The sequence below is a fragment of the Eurosta solidaginis genome, chromosome 4 (genome assembly GCF_040869045.1).
Source record: "Eurosta solidaginis isolate ZX-2024a chromosome 4, ASM4086904v1, whole genome shotgun sequence".
Taxonomy (NCBI): domain Eukaryota; kingdom Metazoa; phylum Arthropoda; class Insecta; order Diptera; family Tephritidae; genus Eurosta; species Eurosta solidaginis.
In genome coordinates, this window is record NC_090322.1 from 234,744,793 (window position 1) to 234,764,725 (window position 19,933).

The following is a 19,933-nucleotide window of genomic DNA, read 5'->3' on the forward strand; positions in this document are numbered from 1 at the left end:
CCACTCACTTTTAAAAAGACTCATTAACACCTTTCATTTGATACCCATATCGTACAAACAAATTCTAGAGTCAACCCTGATCCAACTTTATGGCGATATCCCTAAATGGCGTCCACCTATAGAACTATGGCCCACTCCCTCATAAAATCCTCTTTAATACCTTTCATTTGATACACATGTCATACAAACACATTTCAGGATTACCCTCGGTGCATTTGCCTACATGGTTATTTTCCCTTATGTTGTCACCATAGCTCCCAACTGAGTATGTAATGTTCGGTTACACCCGAACTTAACCTTCCCTACTTGTTTGTTCTGTCTTTAGTTTATGTAAATATTGTATTGAGTATTTGATGTGGTCGATGAACAAAGGCTATAGTGTTGTTGGGTATTTATGCGCCTAACGTTTTCATGTCTGTTAGGCCTGGTACATATTGTAACGAATTTAGTGCAAATCCTCTTATTTGCCCTTTTGCTAAGTTCGAATCACTAAACTGTTGAATAAATAACTCCAATATTGAATAATGGAAAAATGGCCTTTATTAAAGTACTTCACAATAACACTTATACTTTGTAACTAGCTGGCTTAATAACCAAACTGATTGATAGCTCAAATGAAACTGAATTCCAGCGCATTTGCTGTCTTTTATACTCTCTGATTTCAACGTTCGCATCTTCTAGGCGCTTCCATTTCCAGAATCTAATAGTTGGCCATCAGCATTTTGAGATTTGGCGATGTCGACTAGAGTTTTACGGTTGGATGCACAATATCCAATAGTTTCATAATGGTTGCCCCATCATTTGAAATTGTGGCTCTACCACTGGAATCAACAATATGTTTGTCCATACTGTGTGAACCCAATGTAGTGCGTACAGCGTCCAAAATTGAATGCGAGGCATTGATGTTGGATATGAGTTGAGGTTCTACCTTGAGAGCTATCGGTACCCAAATATTTTTTACACAAAAACTCATGTACCCAATACAAGTTCAGGACATTCATATTTATCGACACGCTGTCCGGTGTGGCCCAAATGTTGGAAATATTCAGTTGGCACTGTTGAGAAAAAATATGTATCAATGAACACAAGTAAAAGTGAAAGATTTTTTTACCCCTCTGTTGTTACTTTACACATTAGACATTGGAAAGGACGACCAGCATCTACAAATTGCATTTTATCCTTGCAAAGAATTACATCTAATTGGACCCATTTCACCAAAATTTACAATGGGTGGCTAATATTCATCCTCAACCGCGCGTGCCATTAGTGAGATGGTAAGTGTAAAGGACAAAGCTGTTGTTTATAATAAATCAGCTGTTGCAGGTATGCAATAAAAAAAGGCCTGCAAACGAGAAAGATCAATGTAATTGCCAAACAAAAAATTAATTTCGAATATCAATACCTAACGTAACGTGGCGAGGAGTTACCCTGATCTTGTACCACATATTTTGTGGCCATCAATGGTGGTAATAAACCCTGTTCATTAGTAATAAAAGCACCACCAGCGCTATTTTGATTTTCAACGATAACGCTTATCGGATTAGGCATCTGATCGGGATCTAAACGGCGTTGGGCTACTGTTGCGGCTGTTGATATTTACCAGTACCATGTGCAGGTGGTTGCTAAAGAAAATAATACAAAAATAATCATCAGTAATATTTGAAATATCTTAGTTGTATTAGCATACATTGTAACCATGACGTCCGGGTATTGTTGATCCGGCATGGGTGGCTGACTGGGCATTGGCGCCTGTCCAGGTTGTGTTGGTGGCATCATTTGACCTATGTAACAACCTGGTGCACGTGGTTGTTGTAGAGGATAGCCTCGATGTTGAGGTTGTGGAGGGCAACCTGGTGGATCGTCTACACTGCGCTTAAATTCTTGATTTTCTTTACTGCAAAGCTTATAAAACGTTCCTCTCTTCATATTTCTTACCTGATATAGGACACGTTCAGAAACACCAAAATAGCGCGGACCCAAACCCACGAGCGTAAAAATTCCGCTTCCACTGCTGATATACTTAACCTTTTACAAAGTATGTGCTTGCCTAAATATTGAATAAAAAATGTAAATGTTGGCCAGTTTAGATCATAAAAATATTGGTCTAGGTGGGGATGGTTCCTCAATATAATTGAATAGACGATTTGTGTCATGTGGTGGTAATTGCATGCTGTACATATATCAGGTACTTCAGTTCAGTCTGGATAAGTAAGAGTTTAACCTGTTACAGTACCCACGCGTTAAGCCAGTGCGGAGCTTACTGACTTTTTATAGATGAGGTGGGAAAGTCATTAGCTTTTCCAGCCCTAACCCGCTGGGGCTGGACATGCCAAGTGTCAGCAATATTGGACATCCATGAAATTACGCTACCGATTGTCCTACACCCAAAAATACTGGATGTGACGTTCTATCAGAACCTACATTTAGACGAACCGTGGAATTAAATCCATTGAACTGCACCAGTATATCGTAAATAACACTTTTACCCACAGTTTTTCTTGTGGGTACTACAAAATCACCAAAACAACAACAACTACATGAAAATTTTCAATTTTGTTTGCAAATATCTCCGAAACGAAATAAAATTTTGAATTTCCGCCTTAGCTTAGAATAGGAACGATCCCAGGAAAAATCTAGTGGCCGAAAATAGGTATATTCTTAGCCCCTAACCCACTGGGGTTGTATTCGCGTATCTCAGCCGGTGGTGGAGAGTCAGAACGAAATCCTCCAAATAAACAAGTAGGCGGAAGAACAATGTTTATTTGGGTAGTAGTCTAGTTGAGGAGTCGACTGCTAATACGCGTCCAAAAATATCGAGAGCGGTGTCAAACGTCGCGCCTTGATATCAGTATTATTAATCCGAAGGCGGAAAATAAAAATTTTAACTTGTTCAAAAGATGTTAACGAAAAACCGAAAAATGACCATGGGTACCTCCGTAACGAGGGTGGAATCCATTGTATTTTTGCGCAAAACACCTTTCTGCGTTGGCGGCCTTCGGCCGCGCTTATAATAAATAACCCTGGGCTACGCCATGCCAAGTGCGGGTGTGTGGTATTAATCGTGGCTACCGCCACGGTGATGCACAATTTTTTTTTGTGTGCACGAACACAACAACAACCACATGCAAATCACCAAATTCAAATGCAAATATCTCCGGACAGAGATAAAATTTCTATTTTCCGCCTTCGGATTATTGTTCTCGAGATTAATACGCGTCTTCTGACACCTCTCGTTATTTTTGGTAGCGTATTAGAAGTCGACCCGTCAACTAGACTATTACCATAGGGAAAAATATTCGCAACGGCCACCTTCATCAAAGCAGCGATAGTCACATTTTTTGCAATGTTCATTTACATACAAAAACAATTACCCCACCTGATGCTGAGCGACTATTTTTTCTAGGCTTTCCAATAAACATGCATTAAAAGATAACATAAATTGAAACATTTTTTCACATCTTTTCCACAATCACAAAAGAAATTGCATGCACGAATTGAATTATTCACTGTACGTAGATGCTACCAATAGCAGTAACCTACATCCATCAAAACTCACTTGATTTTGGTTCCTTTGTGGAAAATATAAATGCAAATACCGTAGCTCACACAACACTTAATTTAAATTTAGTTTTTATTATATCCGAAATTATTTGTAAATCAATTTTTATTACTCTGCTGTTGCGTTTCAAGCTGAAAATAACAAACGGCGGATTCGCAGAAAATTTTTGTGACGTATTTGAGGGTACATAGCATGTAAGAAAAGGCAAGCATATATGGATCGGACATTTCAATTAGGCCATCTCATTCTGTCATACTAACAATTGTGGAACAATGTGGGATATTTTGTTGTTGGTCGCCATTTTCGGTCACTAGATTTTTGCTGGGAGCTAATTGACAGGGCTGTTTTCTGCACCGTAAATGGCAGCGAGGGCACGTAATCTTGCATTTATGGCCATTTTTAGGGGTAGGTTGTTGAGAAAAGATAATGATGCCCTCTATTGAGGCTAAGTTAATTTTACAACCGCACACAACTTTTTGAAGGGTTGGCGTGAAGGCGACATTTTCGTGTAGAAAAGAAAATAACATATGTAAAATATATGAAAATAAGAATTGCTTCTCGCCTAGCATAGCTTATAGAGAGCACTCTGCCGTGAGCCTAACACTTTCAAAACTTATCCACAGAAATTCTATGCATTACTTCTCGTTTGGCATGTTGATATTTAAATCTTTCTCACCCAGCTCAATGAGTTCAAGGAATTCCATGACTATTGTGGTGTTAAGCCACGCAAGGTAATTGAAAACTAAGTATCTTGGCACAAGATTTTTAACTCGAAGACAGAAGGAAGCAAATACAAAAGAGTTTTGAATTCGGAAGAAAGGGTTTGTATAAAATTATTCCCGTAGATGCTAGCAGAACCCCTGAGGCCTGGGGTCCACTTACTGAATCTAGGCTCTGATATGAAGTTTAAACGTTAAGGGAAAAAGTAAGCATCTATAAAAATAGCACTAACAAAATTGCCTAGTTTCATATCTGATTTACTAAGTTTTCCACTTACATAGTTCGGCAACAACAGAGCGCAGATTTTGAACCGTTTCATACTAAAATCTAATTGCACCATACATTTTATTTCATTGCAATCAACAACATAATGCTAGAACCAAGAGGTTTGTGACCAAAACTAGGTTCACAACGTTTGGTTGGTGAAATACATAGACTTATCCTATGTCAAAATATAGTACCATTTTTGGTTGCATGCACATATATTTGTATGTTCAGCTTAAATTAAAGGAAAGTCTATGTTTAGTGAAATTGTATATGGAGACATCCTAAAATTTTGTATTTTATACTAATAAAATAAAACAAAAATTTGGTCCTTTTTTTTCGATGAATTTTGGTCCCAAATGAAAACATGGTGTGGCAACCGTGTTCGCTTTACCGAAAATTTCTCACTTGTAGATACGAGGTTAACGAATAAACGGGACGATGTGTATATGCATATTATGAATGATAAGTTTCTACATAGGTATATTGTAATTTATTCTGTGAAAGTACATAATGTAAACAAATATGTATAGCAAGAGGCAACACTTATTTACTATTATCTTTACTTATTTGCGCTTACAATTCTTTATTTTTCAGTTTTGCATTTTTCTAAACAACAGCTGTTGTGTGGTTATTTCGATTTAACCACCTTCTTTTGTGGGTAAAAAATTATCCGGCTACTTTCGCGGGTAGAATACCAAAAGGGTGTAAAAGTTGCCACATGATTTCGTTACCGTGGTGAAGAATGTTGTTACCACACTAGAATCGGGGCGTAAGACGCTTATTCAGCTCAATCTTCCATACAAGATTCGAATCTATAATAATTTCATTAGTGACTAATCGAATGCCTAATGAAATTAAAAGCCCAATGCAAATCTGTTGGGGGCGTTCAGTTTTTTAGTTTTTGGTGTATTCAGTGCTTAAAAATGACATTTGTTGTCAAAGTAAATTTCATTGGCTGTCATATAGCATTGTCATTTTATTCGCTTGACATTTCATCCGTCATACTAATCGAGCTGTTACTTATGTGTGAAAGCAAAAAATGTACGATTTCATTAGAAGGTGAAATGAGATCATTAAGTTTCGGTGTGAAAACAGTATTATGCCAGTAAAAGATGATGACTTTATAGCAGCAAAACATGTGGCGTAAGCTTTAATTGTGGGAAATCTGGGGGCCTACTCTGTATTGCGATGCGAAAGGCAGTGCGATGCGAAAATAAATTGCGAAAGGTAATTGCAACTCTGTAGCGCTATCGCATCGCTAACAATGTCGCTTTTTTATTTTTCGCTAATTTTTTGCTTGAGTACGCATCACTGACCAAACGTCAAAGAAAAAGGACAAAAGAAAAAAGGCGATTACAATTTCGGCAAACGATTAATTTTTGTTGAACAAATTAAAAAATGGATTCTGTAGCATTATGGGACGATTTAAATGAAGAAAGGATTGATTTAAATGAAGAAATCCTCCCAGTTCAGAAATTGAACCGGAAGAAGTGAACGTGATAAATACAGAAAACGTGGAAAATCATAGAATGGGAAATATTGCTAGTTGTATCAGAGACCAAATAAAAAATGACATGATTTCCAAAAGAAATGCTTTATAAAAAAGTGGTTTCAATTTAATTGTTATTCATTTATGTATTTTTTAGTCCACTAGGATTTCAAATTGTTGCTTTTGTGTTTGCTTTGTTTTTTGAGTTGTCCTATATATTTTTAAAAGAATGTACAATGAATATAAAGATATCAATTTATAAAATCATTAATTAATACTTACATATTTGAACAATGCGAATGCCTATTACTTGTAGCAAGAAAAAAGCGAAAATGAATGCTGTTTGACATTCGCTTTCGCAATACAGAGTGCTGGCAATGCGGAAAGGGAGAAAAATTGCGAATGGGCAAAATGTGAATGCGAAAGTCAAAATATGCATGCGAATGTCAAGATACAGAGTACCGATTTTGCGATTTCGCATATTTTTTCTTTCGCATCGCAATACAGAGTAGGCCCCCTGAACTGCAGAGGCACAGCGAATCACAAAAACATATAAAAAGCCAGAATGCAGCAAGTTTATCGATGAAGATAGACCATTAGAGTTGGCAAATATCCGTGTACCTGTGATTTTGTCACAGCTACTGAAATATCACAGTACATTTCTGCGACAGCTTAGAAGGAATAAACGTGACAGATTGCCTGTGACAGCATTTATTTCCCGTTACCAATCACGCGTACCAATAAACTCAATCATAGACTAATATCAGAGAGGATAGATAGAATACGAGACGTCATTTCAATTTTTATTTGTAATGTACCTGATTGTCGGGTATTAGAAAATTGCCCTCTACACATTTTTAGGAAGTTTATATTAATATATATTGTTATTGTTGGAAAGAGGATGAATTGCTTAATTAATACGATCCTTTAAAACAATCAAAACTACCTCGAGAAAATGTGTAGAATCAATTTAAAATTGCCCCTCAAATGGGACATTACAAATAAATTTCGCAATAAGTATGAAATGACGTCTCTTATTCTATTTATCCTCTCTGTTAATATAAAGTTATGATCACAGGAACAAATCGCTTCTATGCTATGAACCAATTTAATGAGCGTGTTATTTACGCTGCGACTGAATAGCAGTACATGTCCCAAAAAATGATACAGAGGCGGCTATAGAAACACCCTCGCTAACAGAATATATCCACTGTTAATTCCATGGTCATGTAGTAGTAATGTTATGTATGTATATATATGCTACTAGTGAGTGCGTTAGTAGAGGCTGTTCCTTAGAGTTTTTCTGCGACATCTGATACTTATTCGCAACACAATCCGTAGGGAAAAATATAAATTCATTTTTCTTTGTTGTTTTTGTTTTGTTTCAGTCACAGTCACGAGTAAAAACCCCTGTGACTGAGACGCCACAATCACATATAACGTTGCTCCTCAAAAATCACGGGATCGGCCAACATTATAGACAATATGTGGCATTCCAATTTGGTTAATATGACTGTTATTGCTGCAATAAAGTTATCAGCATTTTTCGCTGAACACAATATAGCAATGAAGATAGTGGAGGATTTAGTGCCTTTGTTAAAATCTATTTTTCCTGATTTCAAAATACTAAAAGATATGTGTTTAGGGAGAACAAAACTCACTAATATCTTGTGTAATGTGGTTGCTGCTGAAGAAGACAATGAAATCATAAAAATTGTTAAATGTAAATATTGTAACGAATTTACTTGCAAATCCTCTTATTTGCCCTTCTGCTAAGTTCGAATCACTAAACTGTTGAATAATTAACTCCAATATTGAATAATGGAAAAATGGCCTTTATTAAAGTACTCCACAATAACACTTATACTTTGTAACTAGCTGGCTTAATAACCAAACTGATTGATAGCTCAAATGAAACTGAATTCCAGCGCATTTGCTGTCTTTTATACTCTCTGATTTCAACGTTCGCATCTTCTAGGCGCTTCCATTTCCAGAATCTAATAGTTGGCCATCAGCTCTCAAATTTCTCAGCTGTAACTACAATTGCACGATTTTATAGCTTCTCTCATTGCATACTTTCAGAAGTATCTCAGATATATGCATGTGGTTGTGCCTTGCTTCTCAGCTGCGTGTACCTACGTATGTGTAGACATAATGATTGATTCGTTTATGTAGATACACGTGACTGTCTGCTTTATTGTTGTTGTGTCTTCATTTACTTCCCTTCAAAAAACGCGAGTACTCAATAAATAATGTAAGGAATACTCCTTTGGGAGTATAGGACTGCTCCAAATCTAATCTGTATTCATACAAAAAATGTGCTCCAATTAACATTGCGATGTCCTAGAAGAGGAGTAGGTGATCCCACTCTCGCTTTGTTTGTGAGTATTCCATAGAGTACATACGTTAAAGTACTTTCACTGTAGTACTCCATGGAGCACCCACAGAGTATCATATGCCAAAGTACTAAAGAGGAATTGTGTCGGAAAGAATTATCGAAGTGAATTTAATTTAAAATGAAAGTAAATGAAGAGCGGCAATACAACTTTTATATTTTATACTACGAATATTCTTATGTTATTTAGCATTTGCGTGAATAAAGAAACTAATATAATCAGCCCTATTCTGCATTTCGACTTGGATTGGAATTTTTTCGATTTGGCAATTTTGGTATTCTGTGTTCCAATCTCTTTCGATCCAACTTCGAATCGTTCGATTTTGTGTATTCTGCATTTCGATCGTAGTTCCGTTTTTCTCCGTTGCAAATTTGTTGACGTAGAAAATTTCAATTTGTGTTTTGCGCGCTTTTAAAAGATAAAAATTTATAAAAAATGTAAGTTAAATATTTGTTAATCACTGTAAAATAAATTTAAAATAAAAATTTTCAGTTGGTTTGATAATCTGGTGGTTTTTTTTTTTATTGTTTGTAGGTCAAAAACAACAACACTCGGGCAATATGAGAAACTTGCCGAAATGTTGGAAAGTAAGAGGGACATCGCCCAAGGATTTCAAAAGCGCCCAAAAGAAGAGGTACAAGCGTTTTGGGAGGAGGTCGCGCGTACACTAAATGCACTTGGTCCGCCAAGGAAGGATTCTACTGCCTGGAAAAAGGTAAGAGATTACCGAGAATTTAATTGTTTGAAAATAAATGCAATGATTTATTGCAGGTATGGATCGATTGGAAGTGCTACATAAAACGCAAGCTTTCTAGCAACAAAAAGGAAATGATGGGCACCGGTGGCGGTCAGTGTAAAATCCAACGCATAAGTCCACTTGAGGAGAAAGTTATAGGGCTAACTGGGCTGGAAACATGCACAAGCGGTGTTCGAGGTGCGCAAGATTTCGGTGGAAGGGTAGCGGTTGAAAATGAACAGCTGTCTGAAATGGACATTTCCAACCGTTCCTTTGATGATAATTTACCTTCCACTAGCAGAGCAAGTAGCCAGCCCAGGGAAAGAAGAGCAGTAAAGGAGACCACTTCTTCCTTGCTGCAAGAACAATTATACATTCAGAGTGAATTTTATACAAATGCCACGAAGTTCCATGAAAATTCTTTGAATAAAATGGACAAAATGTGTACATATTTGCGGCGAATGAATCAATCGCTCGAAAGTTTGGCGGAGACTGCAGCGAAACAATTTAAAGAACAACAAAGACACAACAGGATTAAAGAGGAGCTGTTACAGCGAAAAATTGAAATAAAAATGAAGATGCTGCAATTAGAGCACCCTGACTATGAAGGAAATAATTAAGCTTAAAGAAAAAACAAATTCCTTTATTTTATTAATTTTTTATATTTGTAAAACGACTGAATAATCAAAAGACTGAAATATTTAAATATACATAACATATACAATGAAATATTAACTAATTATAATTGTTTAAATAGATGAAGAATCAATAAAGTTAAAAATGAAATTTTATGAAAATAAATTTGTATCTTTATCTGTTTTGAAAAGAAGCAAGTATGTTATTACGTATACCATTCGCTATGGATGAATAATCCTCGTCGTTAGTGTCATGATCTTCATAAGAACTCTCAAAGTTCAATTCATAGCTATCTAAATCTTCCACTCTATAATAAATACAAATGTTGTGGAGGGCACAAGCAACATTTATAATCTTGCTAACTTTTAAAGGTGAGTAATGCAGCTGTCTAGCACCCAATAAGCAACGGAAACGGTTCTTCAACACTCCAATCGTTCGTTCTACAATATTCCTGGTTTTGGAGTGCCGCATGTTGTAATTGCTTTGTGGACTTCCTTCATGAACAGACCGATAAGGAGTCATTACCCAAGGTAGCAATGGATATCCAGCATCACCTGTCAATAAAATTATTGATTTAAATTAATTTTTTTTTAATTTTGTATTATTTTTAATTAAATGTACAATTATTTATATATATAGTAAAGCAATACCTAAGAGCCACGTATTTCTTTCACCTTCCTCATATCGCCGTTTCATGTACTCATTAATTTTGCTTAAACCCCATATGTGTGAGTCATGGTTGCATCCAGGATATCTGGCATCAATACTTCTTATTCTCATTTCGTTGTCACATACCTTAAAATTTTTCATAAAAGTAGGTAATTAATTTACGCAAAAATCTCCACTTCATTAAAAATAATACTCACTATCATAGCATTGATACTATGAAATCCTTTTCTATTGTAGTACAGGAAATCTTCTTCACTTGGCGTAGTTATTTTTATATGTGTTCCGTCTACACACATAATAACCCCTGGAAATCCAGCCTTTGTATAGAATACTTGCTTTGCCTGCAATTTTTCTTCCTCTGTTTGCTCAAAATTAATCCATTCATGACAAAGCTTTCGTTGCATTACATTCAGAAAGTGCGACAATGACTTGGAAACGGTTGGTTGTCCCATTCCAACATTGTAATCTTCACCAACTCCGTGCTGATAACTACCTTCTGCGAAAAACCTTAGAGCGGCGACTACTTGGTTAAGTGGCGTAAGCGAAGTCAATGAATTTGATTGTGCTTCTGGGGTAAAAATATCCAAAATATATTTAAAGGCATCTTTATTTAGCCTAAAGTTCTTCCTGAATCTAAAAAATAAAGCAAATATAAAAACATTGAACACTGGTAAACAAGATTCTCACAATTCTTCACTCATCTGAAATGGATTACAGATATCGCGCAATCTCCGTCTCTCAGCCCTAGCCTCAGCCATTTGTGTCGCATTGTCCTCCTCTTCCATCAATAAAGCTGCTGCGATCGACTCCATTGGCTCTTTTTTTTATAATTTTTTCACAATATTTTTACTATTTTTTCACAATTTTTAGCAATTTTTCACAATTTCTGATAAATATTTTTCTACTTTTGTGTTCTTGTTTCACACATTCCACGCAAAACAGCTGATTTCGAAAATTTTATCACTCTTCCTCTTGTTCTTTCGATTACGCCGTAGTGTAGAATACCTGTCTTCGACTTGAACGTAACGGAGAACGGGAACGTAATCGAAATGCAGAATAGGGCTGAATATGTATACATAAAACCAGTGCGCTGTTGTATTTTATCAGAGTTGCCAAAGTAAAATTTTATTATTAGTTATTTGCATGCAATATTTTACTTTTGGCAACTCTGTTCGATCGTCATCGTGTCGTGATCACTGTCGTTATAAAACGAGCAATGATCGGCTGATGGTGGTCCGCAAACGCACTGCAAAGGAGTATTGTTGGAGTACTCCAACATAAAGAAAATGGAACACGTAATCCAACAATTTTTGCAGGGGGACTAGGGATGTGAGTATCACTTAGTGTCACTCATAATCGTCACAATATAAATATAACTGATCTAGCATGCGACAATGCATCAGTGATGTTAGGTGCCAAGCATAGCGGAATGATACAAGGTGGAAGCATGGTGACATACCTCCAAACATAAATAAAAGTTCCATGTACTTTGTTTTGTAAATTCGATGGACAAATGTCAAAATCGTACTGCGCCGGAAGTTGATGTGTCAAATCAAATAAAAAAAGTTTATAATCAGCTGTTCCATGCTGCCACCTTGTGTGGTTGCGCCATGGTGCCAAGAACTCTTTTTACACCAGGTTAAAATCAAAATGTCCAGATATTATACTGATGAGATGTATATGTCATTTTTCTGACTTAATCTCTGCTCATGCCTGCAAAGAATTGCCATCCGAATGTGAAGAGCTTGTTCGCGATATATACACGTATGTATGTATCAGATAGTGCCAAGCGCTGTATACGTATTGTAATTGTAATGTTAGGAATATTTTAAAACTTTCCAGTACCAGGTGGCTCTCTTTAAGTGCTTGTGTGAGTAGAATTTTAGAAAATTGGAATGTTTTACAAAGTTATTTTCGTATAGCCTCATTTGAAGGTAAAAGAGTTAAAGCTGAAACGATTCTCCAAATGTTAAATGACAATAAAATTAAGACATATCTAATTTTTCTAAATTTCGTATTACGGTATATAAATGAGTTCAACATGCTTTCTCAAAGCAAACAAATTTTGATTCATATAACTTTTAACGAGAGTAAGCATCTAATTTTAAAATTTAGCAGAAACTTCATGAACTCCAATTTTTTCCCCTAGAATGGAACTCAAAACTCTCTATAATAATGGGAAATCTTTATGCATATATAGTTTACAAATCTATTTGTAGGAGAAGATTGCAATTAAATGCTATGAAATTTAAATGATATTAAAAATTCTGAAGTATTAACATCATGTATGAATTTTTATAAAACAGCTATTAAAGAAATTGTAAAACGTTTGCCTATTCATGATCAATTTATTGAAAGTCTTAATTTTTTGAACCCTAGTACGGTATTTGATGTTAAAAAAGCTTGGTTATTAAAATATCTTCTGTTCTAAAAAAATTCAAATTTGATTCTGCCGATTCGGCCTGTCTTGAGTATAAAAACATTGCAGTATTATTCAGTGACGAAAAAAAAAGATTACTAAAGAAATCTTCCAATTGATCGCATGTGGCATGACATTTTGGAATATAGAAATTGTTACAGTAAATATGAATACCAAACTTAAAAAAAATCATGAATATTGTATTAAGTTTGCCTCATTCAAATGCTGATACAGAGAGGGTATTTTCTATTACTACAGATGTTAAATGTAAAAAAAGAAATAGTTTGGGACCGTCAACATTAAACAGCATAGTAAAGATAAGAACTTCTTTTGTCTCAAGAAATGTCAATTGTATAAATTTTAAGGTAACGAAAAAACATGTACAACTTTATAAAGCCAAATACAAAAATCTCAGTTTATGTGAAAAATTTTGTTCAAGATACTAATAAATAAATATTTGCGTATTCACTAAATTTTCCATTTATATTGCAGTTAATTTTTTACATATCCATACATAATAAGGATAATTTATCTTGGTGGGTAAAAGTCATGGTTTTCTCACTCGAATAAGGGGAAAATGGGTAAATGAATCCAATTTCGTGGGTTTTCTTTTCTCGATTCGATGGCATCGCTTATCACGAGTTACGTTATATAGAAAGCAAGAGAAAACTGAGAAGATACAATTAAACAAATAATAATTGATATTTAGTTTGAAACTCATAGTAAGAGAAATCGATAGGTATAGAATTAAGGGAGTAAGGCAAAAAGAGAAAATTATAGCGAAGTTAACGTACCTGAAATACATATACAAATAAAATAATTAAAAAAAATGTTTAAGTTAAACGGTTTTATTGAAAACAATACTTGCATGAAGTAATAATAATACGAAAAGCTAGAAAATAATTAGGTAGGTCCTAGGTACTAGTCATCACACTCCTTATCAATCTAGGGCGTTGATCAGACAATTAAATAAAAAAAAATTTATTTTGTTAATAAAAACTAAAATAGAAGTAAATAACAGATAATAAAAGCCAAAATCATTCTTTTGGGCATTTTTTAAACATAATTAATGTTTTTTCTAAATTTTTCGCTACTACTTGCTGTAATTTATGTTGGTGGCTGCCACTTTCAAAGTAATCAAGAAGCCAATGCTTGGCTACGTTTGTGGTCAAGCTTTACTTTCTTATGGTTGTGGTCTGTAGACGCCGTGTTGAATGTGATCAGCCCTAATGTTCTTTTGTTTTTTTGTTGGGATGTTATCTTTCATAGTTTTGTATAGTTTCCCAACGTTGTTCCTGTTCTTGTAGGCAAATCTTATGTTGTTTGTGTACCCTTTGAATTTTCGAGTTATCTTCTCTCTTATGTTTGGGTAATATAATATTGTTACGAATATTAGCAAAACTAAGGGGTGCTGCTATCTCTAAGCCGATGCTAAGCAGTGACGTGAATTCACAACAATAATTCAATCATTATGTATCTACATAAACGAACAATAATTGCTTCTACACATATGTACCATGTACGTATACAAGGTAGCGAAGAGATAACTCACACACAGATGCACATAGTTAGTCAACAGTCAAAGTATTACTCACTCAATTACTAGGGTAAACAAGTAGAACATTCTACAAGGAGAAACATCTGGAATATCCCAACGGTGCAGAGAAGAGTATAAAAGCGGCAAAAGCGGAGTAGTCTGACTTGAGTTTGATTTAAACACGATAACAGTTGTGAAGTATAAGTGTTATTCAAAGTAGTATATTAGAAAGTCTATTAAAGACCGTTTTGCATTATTAAATATTTGATTTATTTATTCGACAATTTAGCGATACGAACGTAAGAAGCAAGTTGAAAATAAGCGGAGTTGCAGTAAATTCGTTACAATTGGTGTTAGAAGAGGAATTGTTGAATAAATTCCGAAGATTACGAATACATCTTGGACATGGCAAAGTTAAGTGAATTAAGGATCCATCAACTGAAAAAGGAGTTGGAGAACCGTGGATTGAATACAACCGGCAATAAGGTCGAACTTCAGGCACGGCTACGAGAGGTAATGGAGTCGGGGGGAATTAATGTGGATGATGATGTCTTTCATCCTGATGGCGACGAGACAACAACAAAAATTGAGGAGAAAACCGAAACATCGGAGACAGTTACGAGCATAGACTTGAACATGATTTTGGCGGCAATATCTGCTCAAACATCGACAGTGTCATCTCAACTGGCAGAAGAGAATACATAAATGGCATCTCAAATGGAATCACAAGAAACGAGTATTTCAGAAATATCGTCGCAAATGTCATCTCAACTGGAAGAACAGAAAACATATATGGCATCGCAACTGGAAGAACAGAAGACATATATGATATCTCAGTTGGCTCAGCAGTTGAAAGCGCAAGAGGATCGCATATCATCGCAGTTGGAGGGTTATATTGAACGACAAGATAAAATGGAGGCTGAGATGGATGCTTTGAAAGATCGGATTCAGGAGTTACATTTGAAACGTCCAATCACTCCAGCGTCTACTCTGAAGGTAAAATCACCAACGTTTGACGGTTCTGTTCCTTTCCAAGTATTTAAGCTTCAATTTGAGAAGACGTCAGCAGCGAACAACTGGAATGCTGAAGATAAAGTTACAGTTGCAGCATTGTTAGTGGCTTTAAAAGGACCAGCTGCTGAGATCCTACAGACTATCCCAGAGTACGAACGTAACAGTTACGAAGCATTGATGGCTGCTGTAGAACGAAGATACGGAAGCGAACACAGGAAACAGATATACCAAATGGAGTTGCTGAACCGCTTCCAGAGGCCTAGTGAAACATTGCAAGAGTTTGCGTCGGATATTGAAAGGCTAGCATATTTAGCGAATGCGGACGCACCCGTGGAATACACTGAAAGGGTAAAGATTCAGAGCTTTATAAATTGCATACGGGACGCCGAAACAAAGCGAGATACATACGCAAACCCAAAGCCAACATTCGCAGAAACGGTGTCACAAGCTCTGATTCAGGAAACAGCGTCGCTTCTGTGTAAGCCAGTTTTCAAAGCACGCCGTGTGGAAGTAGAAAGGCCAGAGTGGGTAGACGCGATATTGGAGGCGCTGAAAGGATCGCAAAAGGGGAGTAAAAAAGTTATCAAATGCTTCAAATGCGGGAAGTCCGGTCACATTGCACCTCATTGCGATCTTGGTCCTGATAGTTCCAAACAATGTGGGTGGCCGTAAACGCAAAGCTGGAGGAGATGAGCAAGAGCGTGCCAGATGTAAAGATCGAGAGCTAGCTCCAGCTGTTGAATGTCCTCTGATATCTGTGTCGCAAATTGGAAGGAAATCAAGCAGTCTTACCGTCAGAGGGAATGTGGATGGCAAGGAGCGTGTACTGACTGTAGATACGGGCGCATCTCATTCCTTGATTCGATCTGATTTAGTCAACAGGAGAGTTAAACCGTTACCTGGAGCAAGGTTGCGTACGGTCACAGGGAGTATAGCCAAGTCCAGGGAGAAGTGATATGTGAAGTCCTAATTGGGAAGGTCATGGTTCTACACTAATTCGTTGTGGCGGAGATCGTTGATGAAGTCATATTGGGAGTGGACTTCTTAGTTGAATCAGGATTGATATGCCAAGAAAGATTGTGCGCTATGAGAACCAGGATGTGCCACTTAACTTCAGTTTGGAAGAATGGTTCAGTAGTAATCGAGTACTGCTGGACAAGACTCTTCAAAGGCCACGAAAGTCAAAAGAAAAGGTTGATTGATCGAATGGGCCAAATAAAACGAAATTAAAAGTACCTGCGAGAAAAAGACCGGCATCGACAAACCCTAATGGACGCACTAAAATGACTGAAAGAATTTTTCAGAAAGAATGCAAGGGTGGTTTCAAGCCAGCGCGCACTACTGTTGTGAAACGTCCAGACGATAATGATGATGCAAAGTTAATCCGTCAAGTGCAAGCTCTGGGAAGAAGTTCATTGGCCAAACAACAGAGTGCGAGCGAACGATCAAGAATAATGAGTAGTAAGATGAAATGCAGGTACAATGAGAACAAAAATTCGGAAGGTTTCTTGGAGGGAGATTTGGTACTGTTACACAACCCTCACCGGCGGAAAGGTGCTCCAGCCAAATTTCGATGCAGTTGGGAAGGCCCGTACAAGGTTGTGAAGAAGATCAGTGATACCATCTACCGCATACAAATCATTGAGAAACCACGGAGTAGAAGACTGGTACATTTGGTGAGGCTAGCAGCGTTTAGATCGAGAGATTTGTCTGATCGGGACGATCAGACTTAGGTGGAGGGCAGTGTTACGAATATTAGCAAAACTAAGGGGTGCTGCTATCTCTAAGCCGATGCTAAGCAGTGACGTGAATTCACATCAATAATTCAATCATTATGTATCTACATAAACGAACAATAATTACGTCTACACATATGTACCATGTACGTATACAAGGCAGCGAAGAGATAACTCACACACAGATATACATAGTTAGTCAACAGTCAAAGTGTTACTCACATATATACACGCATATGCCTATGTGTGAGTCTATAAACTACAAATAGGTATACATATATGTAGCTCAATTACTAGGGTAAACAAGTAGAACATTCTACAAGGAGAAACATCTGGAATATCCCAACGATGCAGAAAAGAGTATAAAAGCGGCAAAAGCGGAGTAGTATGGCTTGAGTTTGATTTAAACACGATAACAGTTGTGAAGTATAAGTGTTATTCAAAGTAGTCTATTCGAAAGTCTATTAAAGACCGTTTTGCATTATTAAATATTTGATTTATTTATTCGACAATTTAGCGATACGAACGTAAGAAGCAAGTTGAAAATAAGCGGAGTTACAGTAAATTCGTTACAATATCGAAAAGGTGTTTTGTCTGTCTGTTGTTGTTGATTGTTGTTATTGATTTGGATATTTGACGTATTAGTGTTGTTGTTTGGGGCTTGATATCTATTTAGTAGCCTGTATATCAATTTCTTTGGGTAATCATTAGCTTTTAGAATTTCCATAATTATCTTTCTGCTTTTGCAGTGATAATTTGGAACACTGAGGTTATATATTCTGCTTAATAACCCTTTGGCGGTGCTGATTTTTTGTGACAGTGGGTGGATAGACATATAATTAACGTTCGTGCCAAATTTCATCATGATACCTTCAACGACTGCCAAATTACAGATAGCAAAACTTTTAAATTACCTTCTTTTAAAAGTAGGCGATGCCACGCCCATTGTCCAAAATTTTACTAGTTTTCTATTCTGCGTCATAAGGTCAACTCCCTTACCAAGTTTCATCGCTTTATCCGTGTTTGGCAATAAATTATCGCATTTTTTCTGTTTTTCGAAATTTTCGATATCGAAAAAGTGGGCGTGGTTATAGTCCGATATTGTTCATTTTAAATAGCGATCTGAGATGAGTGCCCAGAAACCTACATACCAAATTTCATCAAGAAACCTCAAAATTTACTCAAGTTATCGTGTTAGCGGGCAGACGGACAGACGGACGGACGGACGGACGGACATGGCTCAATCAAATTTTTTTTCGATACTGATGATTTTGATATATGGAAGTCTATATCTATCTCGATCCCTTTATACCTGTACAACCAACCGTTATCCAATCAAAGTTAATATACTCTGTGAGCTCCGCTGAGTATAAAAATACGTGAAATCTACTCACGATGCATAAGATTGGGTTGAACGCATCTATATGAAAAACTGCTTATGTGACGGGGCTTTTAATCATATTATAATATTTATCTTATCGTTGTTTTTGTTTCTTACTTACTTACTTAATTGGCGCTTAACCGTTTAAACGGTTATGGCCGTCCAACAAGGCGCGCCAGTCGCTCATTCTCTCTGCCCAGCGGCGCCAATTGGTCACACCAAGGGAGTTTAAATCATTTTCCACCTGGTCCTTCCAACGGAGTGGGGGCCGCCCACTACATCTGCTTCCATATGCGGTTTCCAATAGAAACACTTTCTTGGCCGGAGCGTCATCTTTCATTCGCATAACATGGCCTATCCAGCACAGCAGCTGCATTTTAATTCGCTGTACTATGTTGATGTCTGCATATAGCTCGTACAGCTCATCGTTAAATCTCCTTCGGCATTCGCCATCGCCAACGCGTAGAGGTCCATAAATCTTTCGAAGAACTTTTCTCTCGGACACTCCCACAACCGCTTCATCTGCTGTTGTCATCGTCCATGCTTCCGCACCGTATAGGAGGACGGGTACGATAAGTGACTTGTAGAGTATGATTTTCCTTTGCCGAGAGAGGACTTTACTTTTCAATTGCCTACCTAGTCCAAAGTAGCATTTATTGGCAAGAGTGACTCTTCGCTGGATTTCAGAGCTGATGTTGTTGCTGGTGTTGATGCTGGTTCCCAAATAAACGAAGTATTTTACTATTTCGCAATTATGGCTGCCAACAGTAGCGTGGTTGCCAAGGCGCTTAAGCGCTGACTCTTTGCTCGAGGACAGCAGGTACTTCGTTTTGTCCTCTTTCACCATCAAACCCGTCTTGACCGCTTCTTTTTCCAGTTTGGAGTAAGCAGAACTAACGGGCGGATGTTTAGGCCGATGGTATCAATGTCATCAGCATACGCCAATAATTGCATGCTTCTATAGAATATTATTCCAAAGCGGTTAAGTTCTGCAGCTAGTAGAGTTTTCTCCAGCATCAAATTAAAAAAATCGCACGATAGGGGGTCACCCTGTCTGAAACCTAGTTTAGTTTCGAACGGCTCGGAGATGTCCTTCCCAATTCTGACTGAGCTGATGGTGTTGCTCAACGTCATTTTGCACAGCCGTATAAGTTTTGCGGGGAAACCAAATTCAGACATAGCGGCATATAGGCAGTTCCTTTTCGTGCCGTCGAAGGCGGCTTTAAAATCGACGAAGAGGTGATGTGTGTCGATTCTTTTTTCGCGGTCGATGGTAGATTTACCAGGTCTGAAACCGCGCTGATAAGATCCAATCAGTTGGTTCACGGTGGGCTTCAATCTTTCGCACAATACGCTTGACAGGACCTTATATGC

General features: G+C 37.0%; 1 protein-coding gene and 2 long non-coding RNA genes across 8 annotated transcripts in view; 1 reads left to right on the top strand and 2 right to left on the bottom strand.

Moving 5' to 3' along the window:
• Positions 1 to 19,933, top strand: part of LOC137251077 (otoferlin-like) — a 635,511-nt gene that overhangs the window by 410,794 nt on the left and 204,784 nt on the right. The window lies entirely within an intron of this gene.
• LOC137249197 (uncharacterized) lies at positions 593 to 2,427 on the bottom strand. The gene is made up of 4 exons (XR_010952284.1): positions 1,688 to 2,427; positions 1,403 to 1,622; positions 1,112 to 1,342; positions 593 to 1,055 (listed from the first exon to the last, which is right to left on the bottom strand). It is a non-coding gene; the product is annotated as an uncharacterized lncRNA (long non-coding RNA).
• Positions 9,987 to 10,914, bottom strand: LOC137249198 (uncharacterized). Its single transcript, XR_010952285.1, has 3 exons — positions 10,670 to 10,914; positions 10,454 to 10,598; positions 9,987 to 10,357 (listed from the first exon to the last, which is right to left on the bottom strand). It is a non-coding gene; the product is annotated as an uncharacterized lncRNA (long non-coding RNA).